This window comes from Mesoplodon densirostris, chromosome 12 (genome assembly GCF_025265405.1).
Source record: "Mesoplodon densirostris isolate mMesDen1 chromosome 12, mMesDen1 primary haplotype, whole genome shotgun sequence".
NCBI classification, from domain to species: Eukaryota; Metazoa; Chordata; class Mammalia; order Artiodactyla; family Ziphiidae; genus Mesoplodon; species Mesoplodon densirostris.
The window spans coordinates 58,630,469-58,645,402 of record NC_082672.1 but is presented as its reverse complement, the minus strand read 5'-3'; positions in this window follow the sequence as shown (position 1 = coordinate 58,645,402).

Here is a 14,934-nt window from a genome sequence, read left to right as displayed (position 1 = left end):
GAATATTGCAGTGGATGAAATTTCTTTGATACAATAATTTTTAGTGGGATATACAACCACCCAAAATCTTTAGTAGAAGTACACAGGTGTCCAGAAAAAAATAACTGGTACTTGATAAATTAGCATACAAGTCTATGCAGAGACGTTGCAGGTGGGATAGAGAGGATTACAGTCTTAGAGGCTAAAATATACGTGTTCTTTACTATTGTGGAGAATCAAAGCACAAGAGATTCCAGACTGTAACAGCACAGTCAGCAAGGTAACCCAAGGAGGAAACCTATTGAACGCTAGTAAAAAGGAAGAATTGAATGTGACTTACAGGAAAATATGTGGAGGACAAAGAGTCCTGCCAGTATAACCTCTACAGGATGAGGAGAGCCAATATGGCAATGAACAAAGCCAGAGCACTGAGTGGAGTGTCCATGTGCCTGAAAGTTGGATCTGAGGGAAAATGTGACATGAGAGCCATCACGTGAAGTCATCAAAGGCAAAAAAATGCTGACGGGTTTCTTGTACTACAAATCTCTTCTGTTCAGCTGAGAACCTCTTGATAAATCAGTGTGTGATTTCATCCATATAAAACTGTGAAAATCTTATCCTTGGAGGAAGAGGTAAGAATTATAAGTATTGAGATTTCCAAGAGTGAGGAGTATTTATTAGGCAATGGGCGATGGAAATCAAACATGGTATTTCTTAGGCAAGTTCTGGGTCATTAAGTTGTCCTTTTAAATTTTTCTTATTTCTCTCTGTGTGTGAAATGGCTGAGTTTTTACTTAAATGGTTCATTTGGTACTCTACTTTTTCATTACCACTTGAAAGAAATGGAAAGACTCTTAAGTTTCAAGGTAATATACCCCAGCCTAAATGATTATTACTCATTGCATCAGAAAACAGTGGAGGTCCAGATGGATTAAAGAACAACATAAAAGTAAGTACATACATACATACATAGAACATATAGGTGAGGGACTTCCCTGGTGGTGCAGTGCTTAATAATGCGCCTGCCAATGCAGGGGACACGGGTGAAGTCCCTGGTCCGGGAAGATCACACATAGCATGAAGCAACTAAGCCCATGTGCCGCAACTACTGAGCCCGCGTGCTGCAACTACTGAAGCCCGCGCGCCTAGAGCCCGTGCTCTGCAACAAGAGAAGCCACCACCATGAGAAGCCTGCGCACGGCAATGAACAGTAACCCCTGCTCACCACAACTAGAGAAAGCCTGAATGCAGCAACAAAGACCCAACACAGCCAAAAATAAAATAAAAGCAAATAAATAAATACACTGCTTAAAAAAAAACATATAGGTGATATTTTTGTGATCTTGGGTTACAAAATTACTTTCTGTGCTAGGTTGAATAGTGTTCTGTAAAAATTCATGTCTACCCAGAATCTGTGAATGTGACCATACTGGTAAATAAGGCCTTTGCAGATATTATCAAGTTAATATGAAGTCATGTTCGATTAAGATAGGCCCTAAATCCAAACGACTGGTGTCTTTATAAGAAGAGGAAAATTTGGACACAGGCATCAACATAGCTGGGAGAAGACCATGTGGAGATGAAAGCAGAGATGAGAATTCCGTATCTACAAGCCAAGGAATGCCATGGGTTGCAGGCAATCACCAGAAGCTAAAGAGAAGAATGGGAACCGACTCAATTTATCCTCAGAGTCTTCAGAAGGAACCAACCATACTGACACCTTGATTTGGACTTCGAGCCTCTAGAACTGTACCAGAATAAATTTGTTATTTCTAAGCCACCCAGTTTGTGGCAAGTTGTTACAGGAACCACAGGAAAATAATATACTTCCTAAATATAAAAGAAAAAAACAGAAAGAGATTGGTTATTTGACTTGCTAAAAAAATTTAAACATCTGCATGTAAAGAAAGGAATGTGAAAAATTTTAAATGAGAACAGAGGGAAATATTTGAAACAATATATGTCAGTTAAAGGGTTAATATCCTTAGTATACAAAGAACATAAAATGAGTAAGACTAATCATGCAACCATTAGAAAGTTGTGCTAAAAATCTGAATAGACAATTAGTGAAAGTAGAAACAAAAATGTACAATAAATGTATGAAAATGCATTCCATATTACTAATAAATAAATATGAAAGAAAATGAGACACTATTTTAATCTACAAAATTTGCAAATAATAATAGCAAGAATGTGCATGGTATTGCTCTAAGTACTTTACATATTGCTAACTCATTTAATATTTATAGCAACCCTGAGAGGTAATAGGGTTATTGTTAGGTGATATTATTATATTCATGTTATAAAGAAAAAAAACTGAGCCACATGAATCTAACAAGGATACACTGAAATGGCCATCCACATATATTACAGATTGGAGGGTAATTTGGCAAATTATATTTTAAAGATAATCTTTTATCTTTTGATGCAGGAATTCCACTTTTAGGAATTTGTCCTTAAAACGATAAAACTGGAAAACAACAAAGTGTTAAGAGGTATTATCTCTTTGTGATTAAAATTCATCTTATACTTTTCTGTATATTCTTTATATTTGTTCTGTATTTTCCAAATTTTTTTATTTCTAACATGTAATCTGTGAAATAGTATGCCCTAGTTTGCCAATGGAGAACTTGGCGGCCCTGATGATTTTTAAAAAGCAGATGAGAATTTCTGGCTGTAGATAATTGACAATCTTCCTATGTTACTGAGAAATCAGACGTGGCAGATGGGAGGTCTGAGGGGGATGGGGCAGAGATAAGCTTTATGGTATGATGCTTTGTCTTCTCTTTAAAGGAGTCACAGTCATATAAAGAATTATTTGATATTATTTCTCTTTATCCTAGGTAAGTATCTGGTAAATATTTTTTTTATCAGTTTTTGGTGGGGAAAATGAGGCATAGGTTGTCTGCCCTTCCTAGTATTCTAAACTGAGCTTAGAGTCAAATCAGTGACCTGTTTCTGGTCAGAGTGTGTGCACACATGGCATACATTACCTTACATATCTTTTTCCAACTTATTTCCTTATCTTTACTTTCTCTTTGAGTTTTTCCTTAATTTTTAAAACATTTATTTTATGATACCATACTGTATGCATCTTTATAGGTTTCTTATATCTTTAGACTATAGCAGAGTATAAATAAAAATGTATCATATTAATTTTTGGAAAACTTGGATCCAATGCTCATTAGTAAAACTGTGGAGGAAAAAAAGAGAAGCCATTTCTTTTTAAACATCTAGAATTTAAAACTAGAAATAATGTAAAAATATAAACTAGTTAATAAAATAAAATAAAAACTAGTACAAATGACTTTTAGATAAATGTAAAGTCAATGTTTTAAGTTAAGTGATCCCCGAGTACCAACGAGAGGCGAATTGTGTCATATTTCGTGTGCCATTCTGTCGTAAGCCCTATTAAAATCTGCGTCCTTAGGGTTGCTCCTTTCTTTTAATGGCTACACTTTGGAGACAGGTGATGGTGTGCTGAATCTCCATGGCTAAGTGTTTGATTTATTATTGATTTGGGAATATTCTGTGTATGAAGTCAAAAAAGGAGCAAATGAAACAATGACATTTGGAAAGCAGTAAAATCTGAGGGTAAGAGTTCAGAAGAAATTAAATATGCTCTGACAGCCACTAAAAACAAATAAAAATTAAAATGTGCAAATGCATTTCAAACAGTTCAAAAAGTAGAGTTTCACTTGTCTGAAGAGGAAATAAATCATTTTATTCAATATGGCCTACATCAAGTGGCCCAGGGTATCATATATAATTTTACACTTACCAAAGAGAAACATCAATACCTTGGCTAGAAGCCAAAGGAACCCGAAGAGGGCAACCAAGATGATAAAAGGGTAAGAGGATTGAGTCTGTGAAGAGAGATTAGAGAAAATTAATGTGTAGAACAAAGAGAAAAAGAAGAGAGACAACTGAGAATTGCCCTTAAATATTTGAGAAAATGTACCAGAAATGAACAGTTGGAGCCTCAGACAGGAGCAGGACGTGAACTGGGACTGCCTTCTCTACTAGTCTCAGTAGGCATTGAGAATGCCTAGGGCCCAAGGTACTTATAGGAGCCCTCAAAAATGTTTTAATTTCTTTCAAAATTCAGAAGAAAATGAAGATTATAATAATGAATATATAAAAATGGATCAAGCCTGGATTGTACCCATTTTTATGCCAGCACATTCATAAAACATACTTTTCAATATGCTTTTACAGAGGAAGGAACCCATGGGGACAAAAATGCCCAGGACTGGTGAAGGTCAGTGTGGAGCCCTGGAGCCCTGGAGCTAACACAGGACATTTTAGAGAAATATTGCATCAAAGTAATTTCCATGGAAGGTTGTTAGAGTGTTGAATGATTTGGGGGGGCTGGCAGAGAGATACCCTGAATTGAGAGGAGGAGGGGGAAGAGGCTCACTTTCTGCATCTATGAAAATCCAATGGTGCTCTCTTGAGGATGTCTTTCCATGTGTAAAACTCTCAAATAAACAATGCTGACAAGCTCTGAGGCAGAATTTGTTATCCCTTTTTGACAGATGAGAAAGTTGAAGCTGAAAAGATGCCATATCTTGGCAATGCTAAATGGTTAGAGACAGAGCTATAGTCACACCTGAATCTGTGACTCTGAGTAGCTTAAATCTTTTTTCTTTTGCCAAGTTAATGTGGTGTCACAATGCACAACTAGAAAATCAAACAGGCGTCATTTCCACTCAACCTACACCCCCCTTAACCCCTACTCCTCATCACTCGACCAAGGTCCTTCTTAGGTTCATAATCCAGTGCTCAGTTAATTTTGTCAGTTACATCTTACATATGTAGTTACACCTTTAACACCCATAGTTGCAAGTTCAACTTTTCTTTGGTGTGGTCTGTAACAAGAAGAGAGGATCTTTGAACAAGTTATTTCACTGGATGAATCTGCTCCTTTTAAAGGTTTAGGTCCCATTGATATGAACTTATGAGATATACAAACTTCTGAGACTTTTCTTCTAAAAAAAAGTGTGTATTCTTGGAGAGTAGAGTGGGGGAATGATGATGGGTGATAAAAGGTCATTTTCAATCAAGGATATCTACTTAAAATCAGGTCTTCTACATAGACCAAAACATTTGTGGCAATTTATACTTTGAAATTAGAATTTTCTGGAATTTATTCTAGGAGAGAACTCTCCAGGGAGTTGATAGATATGTTTGTGGACTGTCACATTCCTTGGCATTTCTTACTGTGTAGTTATAGGCTATTTGGATTGCTGAATCAGGGAAAGTGACTCTTCTACTAAAATAAATAGAGAAATTTATATTCTACAGAATTCCTCTTAGGGAGAACATTGCATATTTTTAGGGGAAAAAAAGCAGTTGGATGGACTTCTTTGTATGGAAGATGAAATCCTAAAGGGTCAGTAAATTGCCTTATAAAGCAGGTAGGTATTGTTACCTGGAGGGCCCTTTGGCTGAATGTCATGCTGCGTTTGAGTGTGCCATGTTTGGCATGGAAGATGGGCAGAGTTGAATGGCTCTGCACAAAAGATGGGGGGGGCGGGTAATTTGAAATTTCCAGAGGAAGATCCAGAAGGAGAGCAGAAAACCCATCCAGATGGTTAGAAAAAGAGAAGGGTAGCAGGTGTCCAAGAAGGGGACTGAGGGGAAGATTTTGTATTAATTTTAAGTTGATTGCTACTGAGTTTGCAAAGCACATCTCCTTTCTGTTCCCTCAAAGTCTTCAATAAAGTCTATATCTCTCAATAATGCTTTTGGGAGGGTGGATTCTTTTCAAGGAACTCAGAAAGGTGCTTAGTTATGAATCAGGGTTGGCCTAAGGAAACCCAGAGACCACAGGACTGGAAACAGAAGTTGGAGGACTGAGGGCAGAAACATCTGGGTCCCATTTAAGCTTTACTCCAAAGTCAATACCACATGCTGGGAAAAGTGAGAGCATCCACATCCCTGCCCAGCACTGGATACAGAAGGAAATTAGTGTTTCTGACAGGGAAATTGTTTTAAAGGTCAGGATACCTTTTTCTCTAAAATTCTAAGAATGAAAACTTATACTATAGAGATTCACTTTCCATTAGTGTTTTTATTTTTAATCATCAGTGTTATAATCATATAAATCTTGTTAATATCACTTCATTTTGATATATCCAAAGATTTTAACTGTAATAAGATTAATTCAATGATTCAAATCAATATTGTCAATGAATACTGATTTTTCTCTTATTATTATACTGATTTGACCCTTATTGTCATTCGTGTAATAATGATGATGATATGTATCATTTAAATATCAGTCTCTTGGGGAAATAACTACTCAACTAAATGCCGATATGGCTAGGACAGGTGACATGATAATTCCCCTCTGAGTATCTGAGTTACATTCCTTGCTGCCGTGCACAAATGTTTTCCACACTAGCTTCTATCTTTTAGCAGAGTACTTTCTATACCATCGGTTTCATAAAATTCAAGTTGTTTATTTAGTCCTTTATGTTTTCCTTAGAAACTCAGCAGATTGCTTAGGAAGCATTGGTAGGACCACTCTAAGTAGGTTTATGTAGGCAAAGTAAACAAATCATAGAGACATATAATCTTGGTAATCCATGTGTCCCCAGCGCCTTCTTTTTCTTCCTGTAGCTGGTCTTGATGAGAATTACTTTAGGTTTCCACTTCCTTTATTTTACAAAGCAGCCAAGAAGATAGTTGAGTTTTAGCATGTAATCCCTGGAGCTTTATTTGCTTTCCTGCAATGACCTAGAACCATGGGGTCACATCTAATTCATATGGTGTTGGCAGAACACACTAAACAGAAGTTGTCAAAACCAAGTGATTAGAGATTGAGATTCAGAGTTGAATTACGTGTGCTACTTCCAAGAGTTACTGCACGTAGAATAGAACTGCTTCAAGCTTACAAGTTCTAAGGCTATTAAAAACACAAAACCAAAAGTTAAGTAGTGGATTTTAAAAAAATCATAGAGTATGTTGCCAGCTACTTTTTCAACTGGAATTTCTTTTAATTTGGTCAAGTAACAAATATTTGCTGTTTCACAAATTTGACACCTCTTCCCTTAAAAACCTAGAGGTGTGAGTTGAAATATTTTCCCAATAATTTTGACGCAAAAGCTTTGATAAGAAAAGTGAACTTTGGGGGCCTATATTATTCAAATTGACTATTGTCATTAATGAAGTTCACTGAGTAAGCTGGGCTTTTTCACTTTTCCGATGTAAACATGCTCATTGCCCAATATCTTTGCAAATTTTATACTATATCTGCCAATCATAAAATCTCTGCCAGCATTGGTCAGGATCGCCTCTTTCTTCCTGGTAACAATGTTTAACAATGTATTTATTCAGATAGAATGGCCAAGTGCATCTGAAAATATATTTCTTGCAAGAAAGTTCAGAAATCTTTCTGGCAACCTGAAATCTTCATTCCTTGTCCTGTGTGGGTGCTGCCAATGGCCAGATTTACACAGGAATAATGAAGGGGGGGGGGTCTGAGTCAGTTAGCCATATAATTGTTTATTGTCAAAGTTCATTTCTTCAGAATACTTACATAAGATACTTTAATATAACTGAGTCCAACATTTTGTTAAACATCAGTAACTTTCTGATTCACAGAAGGCTTTCAAAGTGTCAACATGATCATTTTCTTTTAATCTCTCACATTTTTCTCTGCCCACTACCTGAGGGACTCTGAATTCCTCCATTTACTTAAGGTTCATTTGAAGCAATTTTGCTCTTGACTCTGGTGCTGGCTCTGTGGGATGCTTTGATCTCTTAGGCAGTGGAGCTGATTTGGACTCTGTTCTAAGACAATTCCACGAGATTTCACCAGGGACTGAAGTCCTGCTCTTCCACTTGCCTTCTCCCTGGCCTTCACCTGTTTGAGGTCTGAGCTGGGGACCAGTCCTATGTGATTTCTCCGAATTGCTCCTTAGCCATGTTCTTGTAAGCAATGCTTCAATCCAGGCCTCTTCCCCACATAGAGTGGGTACCTCCACCTCTTTCCAACATGAGGGGCCACAAGACTCAGAGCTCAGCCCGTGTTCCCGCTCCCTTAACGTGGTCACTGACTGAGCCCTTGGTGACAGATCGAAGTGGGTCCAGTTGAATGCTCTACTGTGAGCTAAGTGCTGCAGGACATAGATTCTTCCTTTGATTCTGATAATATCCTTCCCTAATCCAGAATCAAGTCGATTGATTCATTCCCTATTTTTACTGGTATTGGAACAAACAAACAAATAGAAAACTCCTCTGGTACCCAGCTCAAAGGTTTATAAGTGGTGAAAACGGTATACTTGCCATCATGGAATTCTAAAGTATAATAGGAGAAATAGAAATAAAAAAATTTTTAAAGTCCAAACTATTGCTTATGATACATAATAAACATCAGCAACTTTTAGAAACTTGGCAATTCCGAATAAATGACCATAGCAGATAGTTTTATAATGTGGTTAGTAACTTCTGGTAATGTTCATAGTTGGCAGCTAATCTGGTTATTAATTAAATTTAACTTTGCCATCACGCCATTGTATTACATAAAGAATATGTAAACATATTTACATTTTCTCTAATTCATGACCACATGGCTATAAATATTATATACATATGTAACATTATCAAAGCCAAGATAATTCAAGCTTAGAAGTAAACAGGCAGAAATCCTACTTAATATAAAACAATGGTTTTGACAATTATTAAAATGATTTCTTCTTGAATTAGACCATATATGTTCACAGAAATCTCTTCATACAATTTATTGAAGCAGATAACTTCATTATATTAGTCTAGAACTAAAAAGCAGGAAAAAGGGGACAAAACTGCCAATTGATGTGTTGTGTGGAAACATTACAGAATTTTTGCATGTATTTTTGTCCAGTAAAATATTTTGAAGTGTTTTCTTTTTTAAATGCCTTAATTTGTGACAGAGAAATGATGTAAAATGTTTCACATCATGAAATAGTATTTCATACATACTTTTAAAACAGAATCTCTTGGTTGGAAGAAATTATAAATGGCATTCAATTACCTATCCCAACTTGGCCTCCCCTTACTTTTTTTGTTCCTCTCTTCTGAATATATTCTAGTTTGTTTTTGTTTCAAAATGTAGAGACATTGGGCTCTGAACCTAGCCCAATGCTCCTGGTGCAAATTGGCAAATGTAGAGAAGCACTGACCTGTTTCTTCCTTTCTTCTTTCCTCCTTCCTTTCTTTCCACCCTCCTTCCCACCTTCCTTCCTCTCTCCTTTCCACTCTTTCTCTGGTGAATACTGAGGGCCTAATCTATGTCTAGCACTGTATTGGGTGCTGGAGATTAAAACGAGCAGAAGAAAACATGGTCCCTGCTTTCATAGAGCTTACAGTCTAGTGACGGATACAGAGAGGAATCAAATCATCACACAAATAAACGTAAAATCACATCTGTGACAAGTCCTAAGAAAAGGTATACAGTCTCAGGAGAACCTGTAACAGGAGAATGTGAACTAATCAGGGAGCTCAAAAAAGGCTTCTTTTTAGCAGAAGCCTGAAGGAGGGTAGAGGCAATAAGGCAAAGAGAGGACAGCGAAGTTTCTTGGGCACAGAGAAGGGTATATGCAGTGGGGGTGGTAGAAGAAACCCTCGTGAAAGTATGAGGGATAGAAGGAAGGCCAACGTGAGTGGAGCAAAACGAGGAAGTAAGGCAAGCCAGAGAGTAGAAGTTGCCAGATCAAGCAGGATATTTGAGGCCATGTTTTATCTTCAGCCTAACACAACAAATAGGAAACCACACAGGAATTTTAAACAGGAGGGAGGTGGGATTTTATTTTTTAAAAGATTACGCAAAGCATGGATTGAGGAGACACCATATACTCCAGTATATGCGTGTGGATCAGTAAAAAGACACTATGGGAACGCGGGTGAGAGAAAATGGCAAGGTGGCCTGATGGAGCTGCAAGAAAACCATGGAGTAGAGAAATATTTAGAAGAAAAACTGATAGAGTTTGGTAATGGATCCTATAAGGTGGAGGAAGGACGGGGTGATAAGGGTGAGGAAGGTCTTATAGCCCCGGTCTCATGTGACTGGAAGGGCGGTGTGCCATTCACTGAGGTTGGAAACACTGGAAGAGGGCCAGATTTGGGAAGAGAGATGATGAGTGCAGTTTTGTAAGAAGAGTTGTTGGAAAGTCCACGAGGAAATATCAAGCAGGAAGTTTATGTGTGTCTGGAGCTCAGAAGCGTGTTCTTGGGTAGTGATACAAATTTGTGAGTCTTCTGCACATAGATGGTAATTAAATCAGTATAAAAGAACATCAAATGAAAAGAGGAACAGTCAGAGCACTGAACCTAGAGAAACTCAATAATTAAGATAGCCCTTGAGAAGAGGATGCAAAGAAAGACAGAGGAAGGAGCAGCCGGCAACATAGGAGGAAAACTTAGAGGGTAATGGGTCACAGAAGCCAAGGGAGATCAGTGTTTCCATTAGGAGGGTAGAGCTGGATGTACATGGGTACTGCCTTGTGGCAGACAGCAGACAAGAAATAAAACATGGGGGGTGCCTAGGTCTTGGTAACTTTAGTGTATCAAGAAATTAGGGTTTCAGGGCTTTCCTGGTGGCTCAGTGGTTGAGAATCCGCCTGCCATTGCAGGGAGCACGGGTTCGAGCCCTAGTCCGGGAAGATCCCACATGCCGCGGAGCAACTAAGCCCGTGCGCCACAACTACCGAGCCTCTGCTCTAGAGCCCGTGAGCCACAACTACTGAGTCTGCGTGCCACAACTACTGAAGCCCACGCGCCTAGAGCCTGTGCTCCACAACGAGAGAAGCCACCACGATGAGAAGCCCTCGCACCGCAACGAAGAGTCGCCCCTGCTTGCCGCAACTAGAGAAAGCCTGCGTGCAGCAACGAAGACCCAACACAGCCAAAAATAAATAAATAAATTTATTATTAAAAAAAAAGAAATTAGGGTTTCATAGGTATGGAGTTTTGGTTTGGGATGTTGAAAACATTCTGTAGATGGAGGGCAGTGATGTTTGCAAAACAATGCAAATGTACTTAATGTTACTGAACTGTACATTTAAAGATGATTAAAATCATAAATTTTATGTATATTTTACTAACATTTAAAAAGAAAAGAAATTATTAGCCCAGAGCTCAGATGGTAAGACCTCACGACATGGCTGACTTGTCCCCTGCCTGTTACCCTCCTTCCCCAGCCCCAAACTGTATGAAGGCAGTGCGCTTAAAGTTCTGGGGTCCTCCAACCTGGCAGAATCCTCACTTACTTCTCATAGTCTGCTGGGACCACAGGATGAGCAGAGAAATACCAGCAGTTTGTATCTACTTGTTTCTTCATGAATCCTTGATCCGGGATGACTTTGGCTCTGCTCGCTGGCTGAAGTGATGGCAGACCAATTAAAACTAGACTTGGCTGAATCCAAAATATCATTCTCACCAGTTCTCACCTAGACTTGCCTTTGTAGTCAGTCTTGCATACATAGCTCGGGGCTCTCCTAGCTTTAAGCCAATGACAATTAAAATAATCTAATTCACTCTCTTTGCTCTTATCATAACTACTTTGACTTTATATGATATGCATACAGAATTTATATATCATTCAGGATTTATAAATCAGCCCAAATAAGAATAATCCACTTTGTAGGTCTCATTAGAAATCAGTAATTTGATACCTAAGCTGTGATACCTGTAGTGATTTGTTTCAAAAACTTGTAAATCTAGCCTTGCTTAATTTGTGCAGATTGTTGAGCAAAGCAAAGTGAAGTTAAAGCCTTTCAGATAGCATGCTTCAACATCTGTCTCATATACTGAATGTAAAGGATGGTTTCTCTCTATGGTAAAGAAATACTATGCCCTGTTCTCTCACTGTGAGGATGGTATACTTGCAGTGTGATGAATGTAGTGTGTAGTTTAAACCTGTAATACTGCTAACTCTACAGGTCTTTTATAGGTGCGCTAACATCTCTCTTGGAAAGGCGAATAGAAGTGAGAGTCTTTCAGATTACGTGAAAAAGCTTTCTTCCTGTATAATCAGCATATGTGTTTTTTGCAAGCTAGGTGAAAAAAATTTTATGCACAGTGTTCTTTCAGTATATGGAACCTGTACCCCGAATTTGGAGTATGTAGTAAAATGTTTGAAAGACCTGGGCACATACAGCTTCTAAAGTTTATTTTAAAGCTATGCTAGGCTTTGTGTTCTAAGGGTGAATAGAAATGAAAGACTTTCAGACTGCACGCAAGTGCTGGTTTCCCATATAAGAAACGTATGTGTATTTTGTAAGATAGATGAAAGAAGTTTTTTAGCACAGTGTTCTTTCAGTAAATGGAACTTAACGCCCCCCCCTCAAAAAGAAATCAATAATTTGGCAATCTGATTCAGACATCACTGTTGTCAGGGAGAGACCTGAACTTTCAGATGTGCCAGCCATCTGGTGTCTCTGGGCACAAGGACTGCTGATCAGGCTGAGGCTGCTGTGAGGGGCAGCCCTGCACCCAGCTGACCTCCCCAGGGGCCGTGCTTGTTCTATAACCACCACACCTTCCGGCCACCATGTCTCTGTCTTGTCCATTTGATACTGTTGTCAGATGCTTTGTTGAAGTTTGGCCGTATCACGTCTCCTAAATTTCCGTAAGCATTCAGAGTAGCTAAACATTTCGAGTAGCTAAATGCTTCCTTGCGATCTTTTTATTCCTCTTTGGCTTCAGTTGCTTTTTTTCCAAGATTTTTTCTACCCGTTGCTCACATTTCCCAACAGCTTTGCGGGGAGGTGAGGCCAACTGACTAGTTTCACTAGTTAAATGTGAACGGAAGTGCACTGTGAGACTTCTGTGCTGAGGCATTTAAGAACTGCTCTGCCAAAGCCACAGCCTCTCTTCTGCCGGAGAAAACTGAAGTCGAGGTCCCTAACTAGCTGTGGGGAGCTAGAGCTTCCTGCTGACCTGCCTGGGGCATGAAATGTTATTGTGTCATTCTGTTTCCACAACTTAGCCACGCCTATCCTGGCTGATAATCCTGTCGCTCAGCAAGTTTCTCTTCTAAGGCAACCACTGTCACATACTTCACAACATGCACACCTGAAAGAGTCTATATTTTGTATTATGACCAGTAGTATAGAAAGTGATGGTTTAGCCAAGTGTAGATTCTGGAGTCAGAGTGCTGGTGTTTGAATCTGGACAACACTATTTACTAGCTGTGTGATCTTGGTCAAGTTAATAACCTCTCTGAGCTTTGCGAAATGAGAATGAGACTATGCTCTACCTCTGAAGGTAGTTGAGGATCAAATGAGTTAAACTACTTAGAGTGGTGCCTGGCACATAGTAAACATTTGGTAGATGTTTGCTATAACTACTGTAAGTAACAGGACCCTCATGAATATTGCTAGGATTAAAATGTGAAGAATTTTGATAATCTGGTATATGGGAGCATTTTTGTTGCAAATCAAGATATATATTAAAATTCTGATCATGGATGCTTAATTTTATTTACCCAAAAGAAAAAATATTAGACCTAATCATGAAAGAGTTTATAAGTAATTTCAAAGAAGTCAGACTCCCCCATCCCAGATAATGAGCAGCTGTTCCACATCTGTCCTGTTTTGAAGTACATGTGTGTTTAGCAACTCCGCACAATAAACAGTTTTCTCTCTGACTCTTGTCTTCACTAGATTATGTTACGGGCAGTCTTTTGAGCTTGTGCATGACATACATTTCAAGTAAGCATGATTCCATTTGACTTTAAAAGCTGATTTGATTTATGATTTCTCTTATTTTTTTCAAAAGATACACAGCCAATAACCAGCATCTTATTAGCAAGAGTTTAATTTCCATTTCTTTATTTCCTTTATGAAAGAACTAATGAGGAAATGTATAGCCTCATTATATTTTAGTCTTTGGCTACTATATTCTATTTAAATCAAAGGTCTGGTCCTAATTTTAGGTCTATTGAGTCGCCTTTGCAGAAGTTATTTGCTATACAGAAAGTGTATGTTAGAACCACAGATTAAAAGAAAATGTCTACCTTTATAATGCTGATAGAATGTTACATTTCTCTCTTCCAGATGCCTTGCAGGTTGCACACTTGCACCTCAGTTTCTCACCATTGTAGTGGTCACTGTTGGTACTTGCCCAGATCCCCTTACGTGGCTGGGACACCAGTCCTGCAGTTGCTGTGACTGGCAATGTTTCAAAGATGCCCCTTCTCCAGGGGATTACCTGAAGCCAAATGGGAGGCACTTCAACCCAGAGTACACCCCTCCCACAGTCAGTGCTGGATGGACACAAGACTACAAAAGTCTGGTCTCCTTGACTTTAGGTAGGATCATCTCTGTGGTGCAACTTATGCCACAGAGCTAGCTTCCCACGGGATCAGACTGAGCTGTCCTCCAGCTGAGTCCATACCCTCGTTTGCCTCCTTTCCTTCCTCTATCCTGCTTCCCTCTCTCCCGTTCTCCTGACAGCTCCCCCTCAATAAATCAGGGATACATGAATTTCTGTTTCAGGCTATGCTTCCATGGAACCTGACCTAAGACAACCATCATCCTGGGAATTCCTTTCACCTTCCTCTTGAGTTGGCTCTCTCATTTCTGGAACTGTGTCTTTCTCCTTCTTGGTTAAAGGCATACTTCTGTAATTTCCTAAGAAAGTTGCATGGGAGATAAATTTTTAGTTCTTGAATGACTTAAAATATTTTATTCTACTCTCACACATGATCAATAGTTTAGCTTAGTGTAGAGTTTTATATTGGAAATCATTTTCCATCAGAATGTCAGAGACAGGGCTCCATTACTTCTGATTTCCAGTGCTGCTGCTGAGAAGTCTGGGGACTTTCTGATTCCTGAACCCTCTTTCTGCTACCTTATTTCCTCTTTGCATTCTCTTAAGAAATATTCTCTTCCCTAGTGTTCTGCAGTTTCTCAGTGATGTGGATTGATGGGGGTCTACTTTTACTCACTGTGTTCAGTGTACAGT